Source organism: Vespa velutina, chromosome 1, assembly GCF_912470025.1.
Source record: "Vespa velutina chromosome 1, iVesVel2.1, whole genome shotgun sequence".
In the NCBI taxonomy this organism is placed as follows: domain Eukaryota; kingdom Metazoa; phylum Arthropoda; class Insecta; order Hymenoptera; family Vespidae; genus Vespa; species Vespa velutina.
This window is the reverse complement of record NC_062188.1, coordinates 1,150,001-1,175,049: the sequence shown is the minus strand read 5'-3', so window position 1 is coordinate 1,175,049 and position 25,049 is coordinate 1,150,001. Positions and strand designations below refer to the sequence as shown.

At 36.7% G+C, this 25,049-nt stretch overlaps 1 protein-coding gene and 1 long non-coding RNA gene across 15 annotated transcripts in view; one reads left to right on the top strand and one right to left on the bottom strand.

The window, feature by feature from the left end:
• LOC124951086 overlaps positions 1–20,616 on the bottom strand; it is a 40,898-nt gene extending 20,282 nt beyond the window's left edge. Inside the window, exon 1 of the long non-coding RNA XR_007101516.1 lies at positions 18,641–20,616. This is a non-coding gene — a long non-coding RNA (uncharacterized LOC124951086). The remainder of the gene's footprint in view (positions 1–18,640) is intronic.
• Positions 1–25,049, top strand: part of LOC124950721 (disks large homolog 4-like) — a 265,077-nt gene that overhangs the window by 126,297 nt on the left and 113,731 nt on the right. The window lies entirely within an intron of this gene.

Sequence of the window (25,049 nt, the reverse complement as noted above, 5' to 3'; positions counted from 1 at the left end):
AACGAGTGCATGCACGTTGCATCCGGTGCAATAGTGACTGCTTTATCGACCGTCGTTAAAGTGCACTTCCCACGTAATAGGTGTCGCTCGATGTGCCCTCTAACCATAATTTTTTTTTAATACGATAACGAGATCTTTTTTTTTTTTCTTCATTTTCTTTCTTTTCTTTTTTTTCATAAATCAATGTGCCCTTTAAGTGTGATTATTTTGTAATTCGATAACGAGGTTACTTTCTTTCTTTTTTTTTTTTTGTATATAAATCCATACGCCAGGGTATTTGCTTTTTTTTTTTTTAACGTATCGAGCATTTCTATGACATCTAACGTATCCAACGACAAACCTACGAGAGTAATGAATTTGCATAAGCGTGGCTTCGAGCTATGAAGAAATTTTCTCGGTCGTGAGTCGTTCGTTCGATAAAAGTGAGATTTGTGGGACAGTCATTTTAGGAAAATGCAAAGTTTTCTACATTTAAGACCATCAGGAAAAGAGTAAAGGTAACTACTTCTCGTTCATCTGTGCAATTTCTCTCTGGTATTACTGGTGATAGAGAGAAAAAAAGAAAGAGGTAGAGAGAGAGAGAGAGAGAGAGAGAGAGAGAGAGAGAGAGAGAGAGAGAGAGAGAGAGAGAGAGAGAGAGAGAGAGAGAGAGAGAAAAGAAAAAGAAAAAGAAAAAAAAGGAAAAGAAAGAGAAAGGGAAAGGGAAAGAGTAAAAGCAGGACATTTTGTCCCGTGGAAATTGGCTCGTTCGTCGTACTTTTAAAAAGGGGTTCGTTTAAGTTTTCCAGGTCACAGCTTTGTGACCCCCCCCCCCCCCTCCCCGAGGGTAAAAGGAGATGGCAATGGATAGAACAGGCTCACGGCTCGCGTCCATCGTTTTTTGGAAAAAATAAAGAAACGATTCCGGGTCTACTCTTTTGCTCGCGGTGTTTGTTTTTCAAGAGGACGATCAAAAATTTGCTAGGTATCATCAAAAGGGGAACTGCACAAACACAAGGAAAAATGAAAAAGAAAAAAAGGGGGAAAGAAGGAAAAGAAAGAGGATCAATATATATATATATATATATATATATTTCCTTTCATTTTTCTTTGGGGCTTCTTTCTTTCGTACGAATACTGTAAGTCGTAAGAAATAGGCAAGTACTACTTATTTACTTTTTCCCGCTCGCGGGTAGAAAACATATTTGGTAAGATCGGATCGTGGGTAAATATTTATTTTACTTGACGGTATAAAAGCGTAGAAGCAGGTAAGCTATATTCTCGATGTAAAATAACGTAGAAAAAAGAAAAAAAGATCCAAAAGAGATCTTTCCTTCGACTTTGTCTCATAGATTTTTTCAACAAAAAATTTATATGCATATATATATATATATTTTTTTTTTTTTTTAATACAAATATGTATACGTATTTTTTACCTAAGTGTATATATAATTTTGTTTTTTAAATACAAATATATATATATATATATATATATAAATATTCTTTTTCATATGATAAATCCGTGAGATTTATTTTTTTAGACGTTTTATCGAGTACAAAAATTTACGGGCATTTTTCACGCTCGCCTCGTAATGAATTCCATTCCGGCTTTGGTTGACTAAATTTGAGCACCCCGTGACCCTGGTCAAAACTGGTTCCCGACGTTCCTCTGCAATCATTCGACCGTTCGCTTCACGAACTTCACCACGGTTGAATTTCAAATATCCTTACCAGTCCGTCTCTTTTCTCTTTTTCTTTATCTTTCTTTTTCCTCATACTTAACGAAACTTTCGAAAGGATGACGATCTGATCGAAGAGTTGCAAGTTTCTATCTACGATAACGCCCTCGGGTTATTTTCTTCTTCGCGAATTTTCTCTTTGGACAAGCTAACGTACGTCGACGTAATTGATGCATTATCGTAAAATAACGATGTCGTTGTTACGACAAACACTAACACGTTGGCTTGTTAAAGATCCGAGATAAACAATTATAAAAGAAAAGACGACGTTGGATCTCGAAATGTTATCGCGAATTAAAAAAAAAAAAAAAAAAAAAGAAGAAAAGAGAAAATAAAGGGGGCCGAGAGGAAAGAAAAAGAAAAACAAAAACAAAAAACAGAAAAAAAAAAGAAAGAAAGAAAAAAGAGCAAGAAAGTCGATGCCTGCGATGGGAAAATAATAGTACGATCGATATCGCCAACGCATAAAATAATAATGCACGATGTGTGGCCCTATCGATTTGCTGCCTTTGACGAAGGAATAATAATTATCAAAAAATATTTAATAAAAAAAAAAAAAAGGAGAGAAAGAAAAGAAAGAAAAGAAAAAAGAAAAAAAGACAAATAAAAAGATAAGAAAGAAGAAGAAACATTTCCTTCGAAACGATATACGGGAATCATAATAAAGATTTCATTTTCAATGAATTAAATCACAAGTATCGAATACAATTGATATCGTTTGATCATAGATAATAATATGACCACGGATTAGCGTGATCTCTCGCGTGTCACTTGTTCGTTCCTTAAAGAATTTTAAAAATATGTTTCCACGAGACGTTTAAAGGAAAAAATAATATAAATATTTGAATTGGCGGTAGAGTAATAGACAATGACTACGACGGCGGTGGCGGGGTGGTGGGGGAGTTAAAGGAAGGGACTTAATGTTCTAGAATAAGGACTAATGTTATTCGAACAGTTAGTAAGTGCTTTTAACAGTCATTCGGGACTCCTCGATACGGTTCGTCATTGGCCGAGCGGGAGAATCGTGTTCGTTCGTGCGTTTTCGCCGAGTCTCGGCTATTCCTCCGGCGAATGCCGGTGGCGGCCACCGAACGGTGACGTCAACAGCGGCGCAAGAGAGGTCCCCTTCGTCGTCGTCGTCGTCGTTGTCGTTGTCGTTGTCGTTGTCGTCGTTGTTGTCGTCGTTGTTGTCGTTGTTTTTGTCGTTGTTGCCGTTGTCGTCGTTGTTGTCGTTGTCGTCGCCGCGTTATTGTCGTGCGAGTGATCGTGTGATAAAAACGTAAAAGATCGTCCTAATATTTTCTCCTTTTCGTATCGTTCGAATTCAAATCTCTGAAGGGTGATCGTAGTATATATATATATACACACATATGTATATATATATGTATACATAGGTTAAAATTTTAGTGCAAAATAATAGAAAATTATTTCTCTCGTCGAAGGTTCGACGAGTACTCTGTGAGTTCAACTTCGGAGATATTCGGTTCTTTGCCGAGAGAGAGAGAGAGGAGAGAGAGAGAGAGAGAGAGAGAAAGAAAGAAAGAGATAGAGATAGAGTAAGAGAGAAGGCGATAGTGTGGGAGAAAAGAGGAGGAGAAGAAGAAGAAGAAGAAGAAGGAGGAGGAGGAGGAGTAATAGTAGTATAGTAGTATAGTAGTGTAGTAGTAGTAGTAGTAGTAGTAGTAAAGTGCCGCTGGAGTGGTACTGGATCGGATAGATGGAGGGGGGGGAGAGAAGAGCGTCCATGACAACCTAACCTAACCTGCGTGTGCGCGCAACCGGTGCGTCCCGTGTTCTACGTATTTCTTTTACAACTTCGTCGTCCTCATCCTTATCTTCGTCCTTATCATCGTCGTCCTCGTTGTCTTCATCGCGAGCATCCTTCTATCTCATCTCGTTTAATTTCTCAAAACATATTTTCCATATATATTTCATTGAATTTTAACCGACTAACAACACGACACGATATCTTACGATATACCGTTAACTCATTCTCATTCGATTCCGGATTTCAACGAAGTTCACCAAAGATATTATTTCAGTTAAACACAGCCGGAATTATTTGATCCAAATTTCACGTACTTACTTATTTGGTTAAACTTCGAAACGCGCGGGATACGTTACTGTTATTCGTTTTTTTTCTCTCTCTTCTCTCTCTCTCTCTCTCTCTCTCTCTCTTTCTCTCTCTATCGTTCGCTTTCTCTCGTTCGTGCTCGTTCGGCTGTTAGAGACGAGGAGTAGAGTGCAACCTGTTGAGAAGAACGGACAGGACGGACACAGACCCACAGAGAGAGAGAGAGAGAGAGAGAGAGAAAGATGGCATTTCGTATTAAAATATCTACGATTCTTACGGATTCTTACTATTTAACGAACTAATCGTGTGTGTGTGTGTGCGTGTGTGTGTGTGTGTGTGTGTGTTTAAATATAGAAGAGGAATAATAATAAGAGAAGGAAGGAAAAATATTTACGAAATAATCGATCGATAAAACAAAAAATCAAAAAAGAAAAAAGATAAAATTAAACAGAGAGAAAGAGAAAGATAGAGAGGAAGATTGAAACGTACGAAGCAGAATTTTGGAGGCTTTTTGAACGGTGAGTCACGTGACACGTTGTAAAGTATATGGCGTCCTAAGTGTTGCTTGCTGCATCTTACGAATTCCACCAACAACTACCTGTTTACAGTTTCTTCTCTCTCTCTCTCTCTCTCTCTCGTTTTATATTTCCCTCTATATTCTCTCTCTATATATATCTCTCTCTCTTTCTCTCTCTCTGTAGCTTTACCTCTCGTGCGCGCGCGCACGCTTGTGCGTGACCCTGCGCGCAGCGTTATTTGCTCCTCCTCTCTCTTCTCTCTCTCTCTCTCTCTCTCTCTCTCTTTTTCTCTCTTTTCTTCTTACCTACTATTCATACATAGAGATACATATAGTACGTTCGTCGTATAATACGTGTATTCATCGTTGGAATGCAGGAACGTTCGCGTGTGTTGCCCCGGTGATTTTCACCAGGCCGGAAACGTTGAAAGTGCATTATCTCGATACGTCATTGGTCGTATTTATACTGGTGTTTAAAGTGTGGTGGTATCACGGAGTGCATATCTCTCTGTGCATATGTGAAAATCATTTCTCCAAAAGTGTTTTTTTTTTTTTTTTTTTTTTTTTTTTTTGGGTGAGTTCGGTGAAATTATGAAAAAGAAAAAACAATTTTTCTTACTACAATCATTTCTTTTTTCTCTTTCTTCTTTTTTCCTCTTCTTTTTGTTTTTCTTCTTTTTTTTATTTTATATATATATATATATATATATATATATATATAGATTTATATATATATATAGATTTTTTTTCTATTTCTAAGAAGAAGAGGAAGTATCTTCCAAGGAGCAGAGAATTACTAGCAAGAAATTTTTAATATGGATTCAATGCTCGAAGTGGTGGTATGGTTGGTGGCTTTGAAATAACGTCGGGTATGCAATAATCAACGTGGAAATTGTGTTTTTTTGTTTTGTTTTTTTTTTGTTTTATTTACTTATTTATTTATTTGTTTATTTCTTTTTTTTTTTCTTTCTTATTCATTTTATTTATACCTCCCACACATTTCTTTTTCCTTTCTTTCTTTCTTTCTTCCTGTCAGATTTACGTCGTGTAAATGTGTATTTTTTCATCGTCGTCCGTCTTCGCGACTAACGCAAACTTGCGGTTATCCGTCGTCTTTCCTGCCAACGAGGTTGCTCGTTTTACGATCACCGATAAAGCACGTTTTCTTGCGAGCAGAAGAACCGTGTACAGTACATATATATATATATATATATATATATATGTATATATATGTACACGAATGTACATATCTGTCTCCCTTGTTAGTTCATTTCACAACATCGAAAAGGTACCATCATGTCCCTTTTTTTCTTTTTTCTTTTCGCTTTAACTCGTTCAGACACACAAAAATTATATTCCTTTTATTTCTTTCCCTTTCTATTTTTTCTTTTTTGTTTTTTATTTTTTTCTTTTTTTGTTTTTTATTGTAAAAGATACGATACCGTTGCAAGAGAAACGTTCCGCGAATGGAGGAATCGTTGAACGCGCATAAGCGCGGGAAATTCAAATGATTCGCTCGAATCAATGCGAATTATTCGACAATACTCCTCTTCCCTTTTCTCTTCTTCTTCTTTTTTTCTTTTTTTTTTTATTTCGTAATAATTAATATAATAATAATACTATTTGAAAGCATTCAATAGCTTGTCTTCCAATTTTTAAACGATCTATTTATATATATGTATATATATATATTTAATCAATTATTTTGTATTTTATATAATATATATATATATATAATTCTTTTATAAAAGTTGACAGAAGGATTAAATTGTTAAACGTAGGAATAATAGAAACGTTTAGATTATCTTCGTTAATATTTTCGATCCGTAACGACTCAAAAGAGATGGATATATATATATATATATATATATACTGCGTACATATTCTCGTTTGTATGCGTTAGTATTGCGTTACTACATTTTACCGGTTTATTCATTCGTTGCGAGAAATCGCATTGTTCTAAGTTTCACGTGCATCGCTAACACTTCTAATAGGTTCTCCTGTTCGTATTATGGTATAACATAATATACACGGTGTGTGACTAACGTGACCGATATATATATATATATATATATATGAATGTTTAGATTCAACTAGTAGCTGTGCTCGTGTTTAAATCAAGCGCGCCTTTTTTTTTTTATATCGTTCGATTAATCGATCGATCAATGGATTTATTTTAACAATAATATTATATTTTCTTAATACTTTCGTTGTAACAATTTGTACAACAAGCGATATCGCACGTTAAATACAGTCTTTTACGTAGTTTGCGATAAGTTTGCCATCCACGGAGGGTAGTAAAACTTGTACAGAAAGTTTCAAGGTACGGGTTGGGAGGGAAAGGGAAGAAAGGACCGATAGCAATATCTTACAACGAAGTTATCTACCCGTAGCTTCGTTTATCGTTTTCTACTACTACTACTACTACTACTACTACTACTCCTACTACTAATACTACTACTATCACTACAACTTTCACGCGATCCAAAAGCATCGGTGTTCTTGAAACAAAAAAAAAAACAAAAAAAAAAAAAAGAAAGAAAGAAAGAAAGAAAAAGAAACTAGGAATCAGGTTTTGGATGCTCCCCTCCCCCCTCCCCCCGCCTCTCCGCCCCGATTCCTTCGTTACTATCGATCGATCGCAAAGGTCGCGTCACCTGTAAAAGCTTTCGAATTTTTTCTCGTTTAGAGAAAAAAAAAAAAAAGAAAAAGAGGGAAATGCAGAAAAGAGAGAGAGAGAGAGAGAGAGAGAGCTTTTCAATCAAGAAAACAGAGTTTTTTGCTGCAAAAAAAAAGAGTTGAAAATTCTTCCCTGATCACCTTTTTCTTTTTTTTTTTTTTTTTTGTTTTTTGTTTTTATTTAGCTTGATTTCTTTTATTTATCCTTTTTCCCCCTGTTTTGTTTTTTTCTATTTATTCCCTCTTCATTTTTCTTTTTCTTTTCCTTTGTTTTTCTTTATGCGACTTTGATAAATCATACGTTATTGTAAGATACGTATACAATAGGTATGTTATTAAAGCCCATTTAAAAAGGAGCGAACTATGAATATTTATGTTAGAATAAAGATCGAAAGAAAGGTCTCGATTTCTACGAATAACGCGTCTCAATTTTCTAAGAGGATTGTAGAATGCAACTTTCGTGATACCCTTATCCAAAGAAAGTCTTGCAATAGTCGGCTACCTGCGAAGAAGACCACGTTGTACTACTTGTTGGTATGTATATATATATATATATATATATATATATATATATATATATATACATAAATATATATATGTATATATACGGCGTACTTTCACTGATCGATCAGCCAGGGCGTGCAATTTACCGGTCGTACTCGGTTATATACTATTTTCTCTTCTTCGGGGGCATCTACTAACCTTTGCTAGTACAGTGTTCTTAATAAAAAAAAAAGAAAAAAAAATATATATATATATAAAAAATAAAAAGAAAAAGAATCGTCCTTTAAGAAGGCCAAGTAGAAAACGCGATTTCACGTTTTTTATTATTTTATTATTTTTTCTTAAGCGATCGTTATCTTTTCTATTTTTTTTTTTTTTTTTTTTTTTTTTTTTTTTTTTTTTTTTTGTTTATAATTAAATATTAGCAAGTTCCGTACGAAGGTCGTATGAAGAAAGGCGGCTTCGAGTCATTTGATATTTAATTGCTCGTAAAAAAAAAAAAAAAAAAAAAAAAAGAAAAAGAGGAAAAGAAAAAAATAAATAAAAGAAAAAGAAAGGAAAACAAAAATATATATATATATATATATTTATATATAAGAACAAAAAAGTAGGGTGTACAAAAGGATTACGATCTAGTCACGTGGGGTCACGGCTGCCTGACTCTCTCTCCCTTTCTCTCTCTCTCTCTCTCTCTCTCTCTCTCTCTCTCTCTCACTCGCTCACTCTCACTCGTTTCCTCTTTTTCTTCTCTCTTTCACTCGCGCTCGTCCTTACGGCGGACTTTCGTGTACGTCTCTCCTCGTTCCACTTTCACGGACGTATGTATCGTGAGACTAACACCCACCTGCAACTCGCGACGTGTTCAGGACTTAGGGCTGCAACACGAGTAGAGATAGTATCGCGTGTACCGTTTCACCGTGTGGGCGATTTCGAAACCGTTTTACACTCCTCTCCCGGTCTCTCCCTCTCTCTCTCTCTCTCTCTCTCTCTCTTTTTCCCCTTCTCTTCTAAATGATATTAAGAAGAGTCTCGAGGCGTATCGAATCTCTGCTCGTTTTCATTTAATCCAATTTCATTTCTAATCCGTTTAATATGTTACGAAAAAATTCTTTAATAATCGTGACACGTTTAAAAAGGAAGGAACGTTCGTTGATGCATTCTCGACGTGTTCAAGCTACCAACAAGAGGCTTCGATCTGAATTTTAAAATCGATCTGATCGATATATATATATCTATATGTGTGTGTGTATGTGTGTGTGTGTGTACGCGCGCGCATATATATATATATATATATATATATATATATGTATCGACAAAATTATAATTTTCTAGTTTGAACTACTGTGTTTTCGTACTCAATCGGAGCTCGTGTGAATTAAGTGAAATAAATATGTGCCTCGGCTCGATTTGAACGATCGGATTATTTGTGGATTAAATTTGAATCCTGATTGGCGCAGTTAAAGCCAAGAGTGATAACAAAAGGATGACCACCAGAAGAAAGAAGAAGTCTCAAGACGGATTCCTCAAGAAGGTTTCGAGTCTGTTTAATCTCGACACGGTGAGTCATCATAATATTTCGCCGTATCGCGGAATTCCACGATTGACGGATATTTCTAATATATTCGATCGCGATCACGATCACGATATATCGTAACAGATATATTTTGATTGATCCTCTTTTCGTTCGATCGATTGAGATCGAGTCTTCGTACGAGAGACAAAAATTCTTCGCTAATATATATATATATATAAGAAATAAGATAAACAAAACGAGTTAACGAAAGAAATATTTTCCTTACAGCCGATCGTTTATCAACGTTTTTAAATTTTCAACGATAAACAATGATTATGAAAGTTTCTATAACAGTTATCGAATTATCTAATTAATTTCCCTTGGTATATGTCTTTTATCGTTAGAAAATATTCACCATCGAACTCGTAAAGTTTTCAATTAGTCAGTTAATTTTCAGTTATTCGATTTCACGTAATAGCAGTGTCACGTTCTTGATTATTCATTAGCGGAATTAGTAGCTTAATAACGTAGTACCTTTGGTACTACATTATTGGGCAACGATATGGATCCGCGTACTCTGTATTTTAATATAGAAACGTAACGAGGAGATCGAGAGGCGTTACAATTATCGTATCTAATTTGACGTAGTCAGTTAATTAAAAGTATTCACTTCGATCTCTCCCGTCCCCATTTCCATCATTCCATGGCTCCCTCCTTCCCTCCCATCGTACTCTCCCTTGGGAGAAATAATTTTCTACCTTAACCTCTTTCACCCGCAACCATCGCCACTCCCGATCCACTCCCTATTCTTTACGTTAACGTTATCGTAGTAAATATCGAATGTCGATTCGTTTTTCAAGAAATATTATTTTTCTTGGAAAATTTTTATTAATGCATATATTTTTCGTATAACTTTTGCTCGTCTATATCCCGATACTCGATATTTGATATTACTGCGTGAGCATAGTTTTTATTACCGTCAGTTGTACCAAAGGTCGTATTACCGTCATCGAAATCGCATATATCATTATCGATACATCGAAAATATGGAAATGAATTTTACGACGTCGAAAGGACGTCGATCTAATATTTTATTTTGTCCTCCTGCTCTTTTTTTTCTTTCTTTCTTTCTCTTTTTAATTTCTTTTTTTTTTTTTTGTTGTTTTACTTTTTTCTTTGTTTTTTCCATTAACGAGATTGCGAATTTGATAATATCGATCCACTTTTCTTCATCGTTGTTCATCATTCTCGTTGGATCATTTTTCATATGTTTGATCATTTTCATGTCAAAAAGACATAGTTTGGTAGGATCGAATTTTTTCTTTTTTTCTTCTCTTCTTTTTTTTTCGTTAAAAAGAATTTCTTGCGATTTTGAGATCCTTCGAACTTTCAACTCTCGTTTTATTTTCTTTCCTTTTTTTTTTTTTTTCCTACGACTATCCATTTCAAGGTACACAATTCGATAGTCTCTCGCGAACGTAAAAGAAGAAAGGAAAGAAAAGTTGTCGTTGTCGTGGTCGTTGTCGTTGTCGTTTGATCATTTTTCTTGGTGGTTTCACTATGGCGTTTCATACGATAAGAAAACGTGGAATAACTCGACAAGGAAGGAAGGAAGGAAGAGAGAGAGAGAGAGAGAGAGAGAGAGAGAGAGAGAGAGAGAAGGAATGAAAGGAAGGAAGGAAGAGAGGTGATGGTTTCTTAGGTGGAAACTGGTCAAGATAGTAGCTTGGTTTAGCAAAAAAAAATAGAGAGAGAGAGAGAGAGAGAGAGAGAGAGAAAACTGAAGAAAAGAACGTAGGAGAAACCACGGAACATAAACAACGTCGTAACGTTCGGAGTGCAATTGTCAGCTTTTCAAGAGAAGAACGTCATGAGAAAGACAGCGAAGAAGACGGCGAGAGAGAGAGAGAGAGAGAGAGAGAGAGAGAGAGAGAGAGAGAGAAAGAGAGAGAGGAACCGAACGAGTTGACGATTTTTAACGTCGTTCTATAGAATCGTTTTCATTTTTCGTTTTATAAACGTTTGCGAGGTTGACAAAATATTAATCATCGTATTTCGATAAGACAGTAGGTAAATACATATGTATGTGTCGTCTGTATGCGTGTGTGCGTGTGCGTATACGAGAATTTATATAATACATAAGGGAAAAGAAATATCACAGTTCGTAATATACTAAAAGTTATTGAATTAGAAGAAAAAGAAGAAGAAGAAGAGGAATAATAATAATAATAATACGATAAACGCATGTTATATTCCCGGACTAGACTCATGAAGGTCACACTGATATTCGATTACGCTTGATATATATACGCACATATGTATGTATTTATTTACGTGTACGGTACGAGTACTACGCACGTGGACGATGAGCCTATGTTCTCTTACGCAAGCACATTACTGGTTGCTCTCACGCTTACTTGAGAAAGATAGATAGATCAAGGGAGGGAAGGAGAGAGAAAGAGAGAGAGAGAGAGAAAGAAAGAGAAGGAAGTACACACGCGATGCATAGAGGAACCTCCTTCGTTAATGCGTGTCAATTATCGCCGACCTGTTTATCGTGATTTCGTAACACTTTACGTTTATATATCTATATATTTACATGTACTAAGCACGATCGAACGTATTAACTGGGCCACGACGACCTTGATCTCCTTTGGATTTCCCTGAGCAATACATTTGAAAGTTTCACGTTTGAATTACTCGGTTATATATTAGATGGTCATTAAGAAGAAATAATTTCTTCTTCCGAGTTCAACGTTCTTATTCTTAGATATCCTTTATATTTTATATTTTAACTTGAAAATTAGTGTTATTAAGGATTGAGAATCACTGTGATACATATATACATACATACATACATATATATATATATAAGTATATGGGGAGATTATAACAACAGAAATTCCCTTTCGTTTTGTCGAGTTAATTCTCCTAGGAGCGACCTTGCCCCAAGTGTATTACGTTTAGAGATGAGGGCGAAATTCGTGGTCGGTTTAAAGCCGCAGCAAGGCCGCAAAGCGTTACCAATCCAAAGTGCAATCGGAATCGTAGCCGCACTACGTGCGTTTCCCTTTCGTTCTTTCTCTCTCTCTCTCTCTCTCTCTCTCTCTCTCGTCTGTCTCTCTGTCTCTCTTTCTCTGCCCTTCGATAACAACCATTCCGACAGTGTCCCAATAGTGTAAGGTGGACTATGCGTCGCACTCCACCCGTTACCAAAATGCCATTGAATGGAACGTTTCACGGTAGGTTTGCCGAGAACAGGCAGCCGCCATACGTTACATGCCAGACATGAACACCAACCCTAGTTCTACGTTCCCTGTCTTTCTATCTCTCTTCAACGTTTAAATCTCCTCCATAGACACGTATGCATAGCGTATTGGCATTCCTCGTATTCTTTGAAATCGTTCAAGAGTTCTCCTCTTGGAATTTTTTTTATCTTTTTTCTTAAGGATCGTGTCCATATATATATATATATATATATATAGATACACGTTTTTTTATGAAAAGTTTGATAGGTATTTTAACTAACTTTGTTTTCCTCTTTCTTTCTTTCTTTCTTTCCTTTCTTCCTTCCTTTCTTCCTTCCTTACGTCAAAAATAATCTTTCAAAAGTAGTCTCATTATCATGTCTTCGAGTGACATGATCTTCTGGTAATAACTAAATTCCCTCACACTCGGTATAATTAACTTGTAAGAGTTTGTAATTCGTCGAAAAGGAAAGGGAAGGGATCATCGATCGAGGATTTGCTCGGGGTATAATGGAGTTCCCTTCTTGAACTTTTCCAACGACAAAAATTCGTGCCGCGGAAGAGGAGCAATCTCTCGGTTGAACGAACACAACTCGACGTTCTCTTCCACCTTCTTCACCTCCACCTTTTCCTCCTGATCCTCCTACTTCTAGCCCTTCCCTTCTTTCTCGTCCTTCTTCTCTTCCTTCTCCTCCTTCTCTTCGTTTTCTTCCTTCTATCCCATGGAAACTCTCGAGATCGCTTTGAGGAGGAAAGGATAGCGTCTCTCGGCCGAAGGCAGTGACGTAGCGCTTCCGGATACACGATAAATTGGATCGTTCTCCCTCGGCGACCTTACCACCTCCCGGAGTGACTTCCCTCTTCCTCTTTTTACTCCTCCTCCTTCTCCTCCTCCCTCCCTCCTCTTCTTCTTCTTCCACCACTTCACTTCACTCCAGTTCACCTCCGGCCGCTCCCATAGTGAACGAACCCCACGCAGCGTGCTGCCTGGGAAAACGTACGGGCCTTGGGAATCGAGCGGCATGAGTTTAGATCCCAAACGGTAACGACGCCGTCCGGAATCCACCCTATCTCCCTCTTGCCTCCTCCTCCTCCTCCACTTTCTTCCCTCTCCCATTCACTTCCACCCCCTTACGTTCCCTCTACTCCCTTTCTTCTCTACCACGTGAAGAAGCACCGGAAACTGGCGGTACATAAACGTTACGTTCCCGGCAATTCGCCGGTGCCTTTTTCACTCTACTACACTTCCAACTCGTTTAGAATCAACTCGTTTTCTATACGCAGCACATTTTATACACTCTCTTCTTTTATTTCCTTTAACAGATATTCGATAGGGATCTTTCCTTTTTTTTTTCTTTCTTTCTTTCTTTCTTTCTTTTTTTTTTTTATTATTTTTCTATATCTTTTATTTTAGTTCGTTTTCCTTTTGTTTTGCCTTGTTTCCTTTTGTTTTTAATTTTATTTTTCTTTCTTTTCTATTTTTTTTCTTTTTTTTTTTTTTTTTTTTTTTTTTTTTTTTTTTTTTTTTCTTCTTTTTTTTCTTTCACGTCACTTGTATTTTCTCTTTTCATCGAAGATCATTTTTATTACGGGAAATCGTATTTCAGATTTTCTCCAAAGGAATGTAGACATATTTTAGGTTATAAGCAAGTTTTATGTGTCTCTCTTTCTCCATTTTATCCGATGTTTATACAAAAAATTCGCTTGGATTTGGGAAAGCGAACGAGAAACAGCGAGTATCGATGAAAATCCTCATGGCGATGCGGAGCGCCACGGCTAAAACTTCGGACAAATCGTGGTTAAACACGCGCACCTCTGGCTCGGATTAAATCCGTATGGTAAAGTTTGCCTATAAATCATTGGGATTCTAGTTTGGACGAATTCGTCGGGATGACGTTGGATTTATTCTTTTTTTTTTTTTTTTTTTTTTTTTTTTTTTTTTTTTTCTTTTGTTTTTTCGTCTTCTTTTCGCTCTCCCATTTTTTTTACTGTTCTTTTTTCTTTTCTTTTGGTTTTTTTCTTTTTAAAAATTTTTTTTGTTTTGTTTTCTTTTTTTTTCTTTTTTTCTCTACACAGCTTGCGTCGAAAATGCGAGAACTCGAATTGGAAATCTTTTTTTTTCCTTTCCTCTTTACTTCTATTCTCTCTTCTTTTATATTTTGATTTTCTTTTTCTCCCGTGAATAAGTAACAATGCGTTAAGTCGCGCGTTCTCAAAACTTGTACGATTATTATTATAAGATCGAAATCATTCGAGGAAAGGGGAAAGAAAAGGATGGATATGTGTGTAGTATATAAGTGTGCACGTGCGCTTTTGTGTGTGTGTGTGTATTTTAGGACCGAGGAAGTTTCGAAACAATGAGTGGCAAAAGAGGATATAGCCCCGGGGGAAAGGTCAAGCCTTCTCGGTATTGGCTTTTCGATGCAGCACCAGTAGTAGTAGTAGTAGTAGTAGTAGTAGTAGTAGTAGCAGGAGCAGCAGCAGCAGCAGCAGCACTAGAGTCTCTCTGGTCAGTGTCCGTCCCGTGAAATACGTTCGTGGATACGAACGGTCGTCCATTTGTCGGCTGTCGTTCGTTCCCTTTTCTGCCCCGCCGGTTCCATGCTCGCAAAACCCTCTCTACCTCTCTTCGTTGTTCACCCTAACCTAGCTAACCCCCCCTTCCCCTGTCCCCCCTCTCCTCTGCCGTTCTTCCTCGTAAAGCCATCCTTCCTTCGTCGCCATCCTTCGCATCGCGAGTAAGTACGTACGTAGATAGGTAGGGTGTACGTATACGTACATACGTATCAACGTTACTCACCATTTCTCAGTCGGTCCAATTTAACGAAAATGGCAGACGAAAAGGTGATGGTGCGGCGTATGTTGCTTCTGCATGTAGTAGTTGCACTCATTCTCCCCGTATCTCCTGCCTCCTCTCTTTTCCTCATCCTACCAAATCTTCTCCTTCCGTACGGATTTGCCTTTCGTCGATAGCTTCCGGGGTTGATGGTTCGGCACGGAGCGGGACGGACGGATAGGAAACTTTTCGAGTTAGCAGCGTCTCGATTCGAACGAAGCGTCTTTTCGTACTTTCGCGATCGAAAGATTAATGGTCTCGATCTTGAAACTCATTTTTTCTCTCCCTCTCCCCCCCCCTCTCTCTTTCTTTATTTTCTTTTTTTTTCTTCTTCTTTTCTCCTCTTACTACCTCTCCCAACCAACCACCCAGTTTTACCTTCCACGAGTATCGTCCTTCTCAATCGCTTTCCTATCTTCCTCTGCAACCTTCGTTGCAATTATTTCGCTCTAAAGAAATTTTAACGAACGTTAAGTCCGTCGGATATTTTATTTGTCAAGCGGAATTGGACCAATATATTGGATCAATCGATCGATGAGAATTATTCGCGTTGTTATTTTTCTAACGTTTAAGCTTCTTCTATCGTGACTTAGGGTGTTTAAATATTTGAGTACGGTAAACTTCTTAGAATGTATATTGAAATAATTCAAACACCAAATTCCATTATATCGAATCAATATTGTTTATTTATTCGAATTTTCCATTGAATTGTTAGTGGACGTATTAAAAATTCAACATTCAACTTTCAAGCTTTTTTCTTTTTCTTTCTTTCTTTCTTTTTTTCTTTTTTTCTTTCTTTTTTCTCTCACGATATATCTAATAATCTGATAAAGTGTTGAAGTAGTTTAAGCGCCTATAAACGTTTACAATATCGTAAGAGCAATTTTTTTAAGCGCCTTTAAACGCCAACAGTGGTGAAAATTGAATTGTAATAAATTTCGTTTCGCCGTTTCGCATCTCTCAAGTACGTATACGTAAAATTTTTGATACGTGGTTCAACGAATTAGAAAGAACAAAAATGTTTCTGTCGTTTATATCTATTGTTTATCATTTAATATTTCTACGAGAAAATGATCAACGTCTTATCGACTATATCGTTTAATTAACGAATCGATGAGAACGTATATTTTATCGATTACGTATGGAATTTATGCAGTTATTGAAATTGTTCCACGTTCGTTCGATTCTTCGTGTTTGTTTTTCAAGCATAAGCAGATAAAAGCACACTCCATTCGTCTCGTGGTATGTTATCGTTGAGAAGAAATGCATAATGGAACGGCAGGTATGCAATTAGCATGCGAATGCACTCGCTCGACGATACAAACAGGCTTTTCATCTATTCCGATAATAATTCAACAACGTGTCGTCTAATACACGAAGGTCGATCGTAATTGAATTGAAAACGATGATCGAATTGAACGTGCCCGAAAAAATTATTTCAGATATTTCTTTGTCGAATGATAGGTCGAAGCTAAAAACGAATAAGTTCGACGTGCATTGCATATTTATACATACATACATACATGCATGCATACATATATATATATATACATGTATATGTATCTGTCTATACACTTTTTACGTAATATAATATTCATATATTATATATATGTTTGTATATATATATATAAAATACAAAAGAGTCATGCACTTATTTCCATATTTCCAGTTTTTGTTATATAACGATATTGTCACTGCTGTCAACGTGATGTCGTACTATTAATATTTCGATGAAAAAGAAGGAGGTATTGTGAAAGAGAATCATGGAGTTGTTGGAAGAGAGGGAAGAGTAAAGAGGAGTAAATGCCTCCGAGATTACTACTTCGTCTTCGTCGTCGTAGTCGTCGTAGTTTTCGATCGGCTCTGATTGGAGAACGGCTTTCAATTATCAAGAACGCCTCGTTTCGTCTGAACGATTCGATTTTAATCGATTCGATCCGCCGAGTTTCGTGTTCTTCATTGAACAATGAAAGGTACACTCGATGGAATACTTATTTGACTGTAAGAGTTCTTAGGCGTCTATAAAAATGTCCCTGAGAATCAATGAGTCTTCGTATTTTCTTTTCTTTCCTATTCTTTTCTACTAGTTTCTTTTTTGTTGTTATTTGTTTATTTTTCTTTCTTGTTTTTTCTTTCCCCTCCCCCATCCCATTTTTTCTCTCTTCACCTCAGACGATAGCTGGCAATAATCTTATCTCAGTTTTATCCGCGCAAGCCGCGTCGATTTACTCTCGTTTCTTTCGACCCGTACAATTCCGAGATATAACTCTTCTTTTTATTTAACCGATCGTATCTCCTCGGATTTCGATAGCAAATCGATATCATCTAGGTGTAAACTATCTCTCGTTCATAAATATTGACCGAGCATCGACATTCTTCATTGAAACTAATGATCTACAGTGAGTAAAAGAGATAGAAAAAGAGAGAGAGAGAGAGAGAGAGAGAGAGCAAGAAACATAGATAAAGATATAAAGATAGAGATAGAAATACAAGGAAGGTATATTTAAAGTTATCTTGAATTGGTAGATCAATAAATAATAAATGTTACCTCAATAATATTACTGATCCATTTTCTTTCTCCATATTTCACTCACGCAATTCGTAACTCAAAGACGAATTAGTCTCTATGGACTACTTCGAATGAATTACATTTTCTCTATTTAATAACGACGAAAGTTAGATACATCAACGTAAAGTGGATATATGAAACATCGAGTAGTATCTCTCGTTTAGTCTTTGGCGAATGAAAGATCGTATAAAACAGGAGAGAAAGAGAGAGATAGAGAGAGTCCACTCTTTTCGATTTGCGACTTCGAACTTGCGATTTATCTTTCTCGCGTTGCGCGTATAAAAATTCGATGATAGAAGAAACGTAGTATCGTATCAAAAAAAAAAAAAAAAAAAAAGAAAAAAGAGAGAGAGAGAGAGAGAGAGGAAGAAAAAAGAAAAGAGAAAAAAAATGATTACGTAGCAAGCTAGCTAGATAGCTGCCGAGGGGGATGCGGTACGGTACGATGCGATGCGATGCGATGCGTCCATCTGGATAAAGTCGACCGCTTCGTTAGAGGTTAAGCTCGGTGGTAAAAATTCACGAATTTTCCGAGTGATAGTATTCTGTGACACGAGCGAGCACAAATACGTGCATGCTCACGTACGCACGCATATACGCACGCACGTACGTACGTACGTACGTATACATGTACGTAGACACGAACGTATATATGCGCCACGTACACATGCGCCACATGACGCACATAGGAGTCAACAGACAGTCCAGGCATATTGGTAAATGGGCCGTGCTTCGCGTCTGACCACCTGTGTCAGCAACAACGACGCTCACCGACGTGCTTTTGATCGGCTTAAAAAGTCAAAGCCGCCTCGGCTAGTGGAAAAGAGACAAAAAGAAAGAAAGGAAAAAAAAAAGAAAAGAAAAAAAAAGAAAGATGGAGAGGTGGGAAGGGAGGAGAAAACGAAATCCGAGAGGAAGAGTTGTACGAAGGTAAAAGGACGATCGATGAAAAAACCGATGGAAAAACTCTCGAGATACATACCTCTTTTTCCTTTTTTTTTCTCTCTCTCTCTTTCTCTCTCTTTTCGTATTCGTCCTTTCCGTGAAAAACTCTTCCACGAGGGACGAATGATATTTTTTTCCACGGTGATAATTTTCCTTCTTGCTCGTTCTGTATCGATCGTGCCTTTTCAAATTATTATATCATAATCTTCTTGATCTTTTACGCATTTACGATTTTTCCATGGTCACACGTTGACGACGTTTAATCAATCGAATCGGTTAATGGAATATCAAAGATAATATAATTTATGTATGTATGATTGTACGTATAAGAGAAGAGAAGACGTATTAACGTGATCAAACATAATCGTAGAAAATAAATAATTTTATTTAATATGAAAATAATTTTGATATATATATATATACACACACACACACACACACATATATATATATATATATATATATATATATATTACGTTACGTTACGTAGATAGATTGTATAATAAAAATTTATTAGAATCCTGGCGATAAACGAAAATCCTCCATATATATATATATATATTCCTTCGATGATTTCGCTTTTCCGGCTTTCATCTTTCCGCACCTGCGAACTTTTCTATCCCCCGAAATACCGAAAACCGGTAGAAGAAATCCCGGCCGTGAGAATGGCAAAAGAATTATAACCGGAGATTTGTCAAAGCCTGCAGCTGGGTATACGCCCCTACCTACGTGTCTTATCTTGAGAACAGAGCATGAATCATATTTTATTCCATAGTCGTTCTCAAGTTTTAGAGCGAACGAACGAATCACCGTACGATCTTCTCTCTAATCTCATCTATGCGTTTTTCTTATTCGCACACGTACATAGATAAATAGGTAGGTGGTAGGTAGGTAGGTAGGTAGGTAGGTAGGTAGGTAGATAAAGTTAAAGGTAGATGCCTTTACATAGCTATCTATGTATGTACGTGGATGCATACGCATTGCATAATATCGTCTCTCTTTGTATTTCCATTTTACGAGAAAATTCAAAAAATTTTCAACGATCAAGCACTTTTTCGAGTACCCACTCCCCGACGTGATGATAGCTCACTTGTTCCTTCGATTTTTGTTACTTCGAAACTCGACGAAAGTTCACCCTCCCTCTTTCTTTTTCGTGTAGACACATAAAATTATGATAAAAAGCGTTCACCTCCTTTTTCTCTTCCCTCCTTCCTCCCTCCCTCTCTCTCTCTCTCTCTCTCTCTCTCTCTCTCTCTCTCTCTCTCTCTCGAATTCGATTATGTCGAGAATATATTTGCGATCGAAGAATCCTTGGCGATTCGATGTCGAACATTATCGCGAGTAAATTTATAATGCCTTGAAATTGCAGTCTCTCTCTCTCTCTCTCTCTCCCTCCCTCTCTCTCCTTTTCCCACCCACCTCTCTCTTTCTCTCTTATAGCAATCCTCTCTCGACGCAATCTGCCTTCGGGGCTTGAATTTGCTAAAGCGACGAATACATGAATACTTTCCTTCTTTTTCTTCTCTCAGCACTTTCTCTCTCTCTCTCCCTCCCTCCCTCCTGTTTCTCTTCTTTCGTTGTACTCCTCTCCTTCTTCGCTTTTTCTTGTCCTTCTTCTTCTTATTCTTCCTCCTCCTTTTTTCCTCTTCAGCAGACCCACTCGAAATCGATATTCCATAAATGTGTAAATGTAACCGAATCTGGTTTCTCTACTAGCTAAGCAGACGACCTAATCTCGTCCGGCAGTCACCGTCGTTTCTACGTTATCTATCCGATTGTCTCTATGTGCCCCGAAGTGTATTAATACCATTTTGAACGCAGCTCTTTCCAGTCTCCTGAGCATTTCCATTTGGGAATCGAAATAGTCGCGTGGAAAACGTTTCTTTTCCTATCGTTCTCCTTCTCTCTCTCTCTCTCTCTCTCTCTCACGCTTTATCTATCTCGTATATTTGTACATTCGTTAAAGTTCGTAATTCTAACGATAAGAGAAAGATGTAAAGAAACTCGAATCGATTTGTTTCAATCTTTTTCCCTCCCGTTGGAAAAGCAATGAATCTTCTCAAAAGAAAATGTTCTCTCTTTCGTATTCCTTCGTCAGAGCGCATTCTCCCGACTACCCGCCCTACCCGCCCTCCCCCGCCCCCCCCCCCGCACCGCCGCTCCCTTGATCCTCATCCATTGCAATTCTTTATACTTTTGCGAGAAGTTTCGAAAAGCTTTCGAATAATTTCGAATTATATTTCAAAAAGTACGTACTTTTGATTAATAAACGTTATCTTCACAATGAAGGGTTTACTTTTGTAAAAGATCGAATTAACGTGTCAAGATATATTCCAAACGATTATTCTTTCTCTCTTTCTCTCATACACACACACACACACACACACACACACACATTCTCTCTCTTTATCTCTTTGTTCGTCTCACTTATAACTCGGTTCTGTTTAAAAAAGAAAGACTATATATATATTTCGTATAGGACTGGACTATGAAATCCGAGGACGGCTCATGTACGTCCACTCGTATATTTTCACGAGAAAGACGAGTCAAGTAAGTAATCCAACGTAAATCCAAAACTATCTCTCTCTCTCTCTCTCTCTCCCTCTCTCTCTCTCTCCCTCTCTTTCTGTCGACCTAGAGCTTTTCTATCCTTGAATTTTTCAGGAAGGCAAGAGTTCGCTAGCCGAGAGTTACGTCGCGTCTCAAAGTCTGGACTATATCTCAACGAGTCCAAACTGGATCTGGTCGCGTATATTATTATAGGAAAAACAAAGAAAAGAAAAAAAAAAATAAAAGAGAAAAAAAAAATTATAAAAATTCGTCGCGAACTTAGGAAAGCTTGAAAAAAGAAAAGGGGGATAAGAAAATGAATGGAAAGAGAAAAAGGAGTAGAAGAAAAAAAAGAGGGGAGAAAATCTGTCAGTCTTTTTATCATTCATCCCTCTTATAAAAATGTATTTATGTATGTATATATATATATATATGCATGTATGTATGTATGTACATCTATACGTATATTTTTTGATTGAGCTATCATACGGTATCATCGATCAGCGAGTCAATTATGCATGAAAATGTAACCTTCGGAAAGTACACTTTTCTTCCTTTCGGGAAAATGAAAAAGAGAGAGAGAGAGAGAGAGAGAAAGAGAGAAAGGAGAGGAGGAGAAGCTTCTCGAAATATTTTTTTCTTTTTTCACCTTTAGTTCTTTTTCCTTTTTTTTTTTTCTTTTCCTTCTTTTTTTTTTTTCTTTCCTTCTCTTTGTATAAAAACAGTGGTATAAGAGGAGTCGCTAGCTATTTTCCACAGGTAGCAAGCGGAAGTAATAAGGCACGTATAAGGTAATTGAATTTCATATTCTAACGGTGGGTGACACGACAAGCTCGTATAATTAATTACCATTCAACTTTCGTCCACACGATCTTTTCTTTCCCTTCTACCCTCTCTCTCTCTCTCTCTCTCTTTCTCTCCCTCTCCCTTTCTCTTTCCTTTTCATGCTACGATCGTCTCCCATTTTTCTCTCTTTCTCTCTTTTTTTTTTCTTTTTTTTCTTTTTTTTAGCATTTTTTTATTTTTTTTCCTCGTTCGTTCGTACGACTAAAGGAAAACTCCAACGAACGGACTAGAACTTTTCCATTGCGGTGCAAAAGCACTAGCTCGACTACGAGGATGTGGAGATGGAGGTGGAGAGAGAGAGAGAGAGAGAGAGAGAGAGAGAGAGAGAGAGAGAGAGAGAGAGAGAGAGAGAGAGAGAGAGAGACAAAAGAGGAGGAGAAGGAGAAGGAGGACGAGGAGAAAACCTTCTTTAGAAAAAGGGACACCTCGTAATTCTTCTCACTTATTTCCTCTTCGTCCACTTTTCGAAAACTTGTGTCTCCTTGGAGTGAATAGGTATACTACAAACGGGAATGAAGAGGATAAATGTCGAGAAACTATCGTAACTGTGTGCACGTGAATTAGGATGAATTTTTTATATGTAATATAATAAATGACCGGATGATGGGAACGAAGGAAGGGTAGGAAGGAGGGCGGGAGGAAGGGAGGGAGGGAGGGAATTAGTTTTAGAAAAAAAGTTGAATGAAAGACGAATTGAGAAAGGATAATTGATTCGTGAAAAGTTTTGAGGAATTGATTTTTTCTTTCTCTCTCTCTCTCTCTCTCTCTCTTTATTTTTTTTGCTTCTTTTTCTCCTTCTTTCTCTATTTCGTTTTCAACTAGTGAAAAAAAAAAAAAAAAAAAAAAAAAAAAAAAAGATAAAAGTAAAAACGTATAGGATATTTGAAAAATCGTTTTTAAATGTCTTTTCTCTTGGTCGTCTCCTTTGAATGACAGATCTTCGGTCCAGTGACAAACCCCTGCACTTGGTTTCCCATTGATATCAGTGACTTATTCGATATATCGTTTCTCCTCTCTCTTTCTCTCTCTCTCTCTCTCTCTCTCTTTCTATCTATCTATCTATCTCTCTCTCTCTCTCTCTCTCTCTCTCTCTCTCTCTCTCTCTCTCTCTCCTGCTAAAAGAAAATTCAATCTCGTGATTTTCCCATGGGAAGTAAAGAAACGACGTTGCAACTTGAAACGCGAGAGCTCGGATGTATATAAAACAAAATTGGGAAGTGAGAGAACCAACAAATACTACTTTTCGTTGATAAAGAGGAAAAGAGAAGGAAAAGGAAAAGAAAAGAAAAAAAAAAAAAAAGGAAGAAAGGAACAAGAAGGAAAGACAAAAAAAAAAGAAAAAGAAATAAAAATACAAAAGAAAATTCAACGACGAAAGAATCGACTAAATCGTTTTAGATTTTTAATGACGTTCGAATTCTTTCGAGATAACATATTCAAACGTTGTAGAAACGTAAGGAAGAATATGTTTAAAGTTCTACTCGTATGTATTCGTAATTTAACATTCGACGATCGACCCGCAGAATGGAATATTTTATAGGACAAACATCTAAAGTTTCAAGGGTAACCTTATCCTCCCACTCTTATACGAGTCGAAACGAAATTCAACTTTCCCTTGCAAATAGATATTCCAGAAAGAACAAGGTCCTGAGAATATTTCATAAATTGAATACACCGTTTATGTATATTCTTCAAAGGGAACGAAGATTCACGTTCATATAGATATCATTCGAACGGTTTCATGAATAAAAAAAAAAAAAAAAGAGAGAGAGAGGGGAAAAAAAAGAAAAACCAAAAAAAAAAAAAAATGAGAGAAAAGAAGAAGAAGAAGAAGAAGAATGGATGAATCGTGATAGATCTACCGTGAAATAAAATAATTGTCAGGTATTGTCGACGAATTAACAAATTGAATGCCACTCATCTCTATTCTTTCATTTAATAAAAATTATTTTCAACTTTAATTGATCCGCAACGATTCTAATTGACAATCATTTCGTCGTAAATATTCAATGAACGCTTATAGAATTTCAATCGGAGTGAAATTAACAGAGAGAAATTAATCGAAGAGAGAGAAAGAGAAAGAGGGAGAGGGAGAAAGAGGGAGAGGGAGAGAGAGAGAGAGAGAGAGATAAATCTCCGTTTATCGAACAATCCTTCTCTCGAGGTGTTATGTTTCGCAATAAAGGGAATCGTAGGAAGTAACAATAAATTTCAATTAGAACTGCGGTCTGTCGGCGACTACGGGCAAACTATGGGTGAATTACGATCAACAAAAAGTGACTAGAGTGTCCTGATCGAAAAGCGTCCAAAGTTTGGGTATTAAAAAAGAAAAAAGAAAAAAACAAAAACAAAAAAAAAAAAAGAAAAGGGAAAAGAAAAAAAAGAATACTCCCAACTAGTATATAAAAGTATCATCTATTATATGAATGATCATCGCAACTTTTTTCAAATACGTATCTACTTACATTATGTTATGAATGTCTACGGAAAGAAAGAAAAAAAGAGGAGGAAGATAAAAGAAGAAGAAAAAGGGAAATTCTAAAAATTATATTTTATTTTTTTTTTCTTTTTCTTTTTTTTCTTTTTTTTTTTTTTTTTTTTTTTTTTTTTTCACTTTCTTTTCCACGTAATTCCAACCGTAAAGTAAGATTTGTAAAAACGTCACGGCAGGTTCATGAAATTTTATCAACCACGGTAGCGTCGTTAATACGGCAGAAGAAAGGAAGCCCCGGTACTGCTCGTTTCTACAAAAGCGTTAAATCGAATCATAAAACGTTTGATGGTCTCTCGAGAGCCTGGCATTCGCGGTACGATTTTGTCGCGCGAGTTTTCCCTCGCGGAAAATAGTTCGAGCACTTTCCAAGGGCCTTAAAGGAAGCGAAGCGTTGTTTAGCGTTTTTTTACACGGTACGAAGAAATCATTCTCCTTTCACCGATAGACTTATAAGGATATATATGTATGTACGTATATATCTATGTATGCATGCATGTATATAAGTACGTATATAAGTATATATATATATATATATATCATGAGGTGAGATATATTT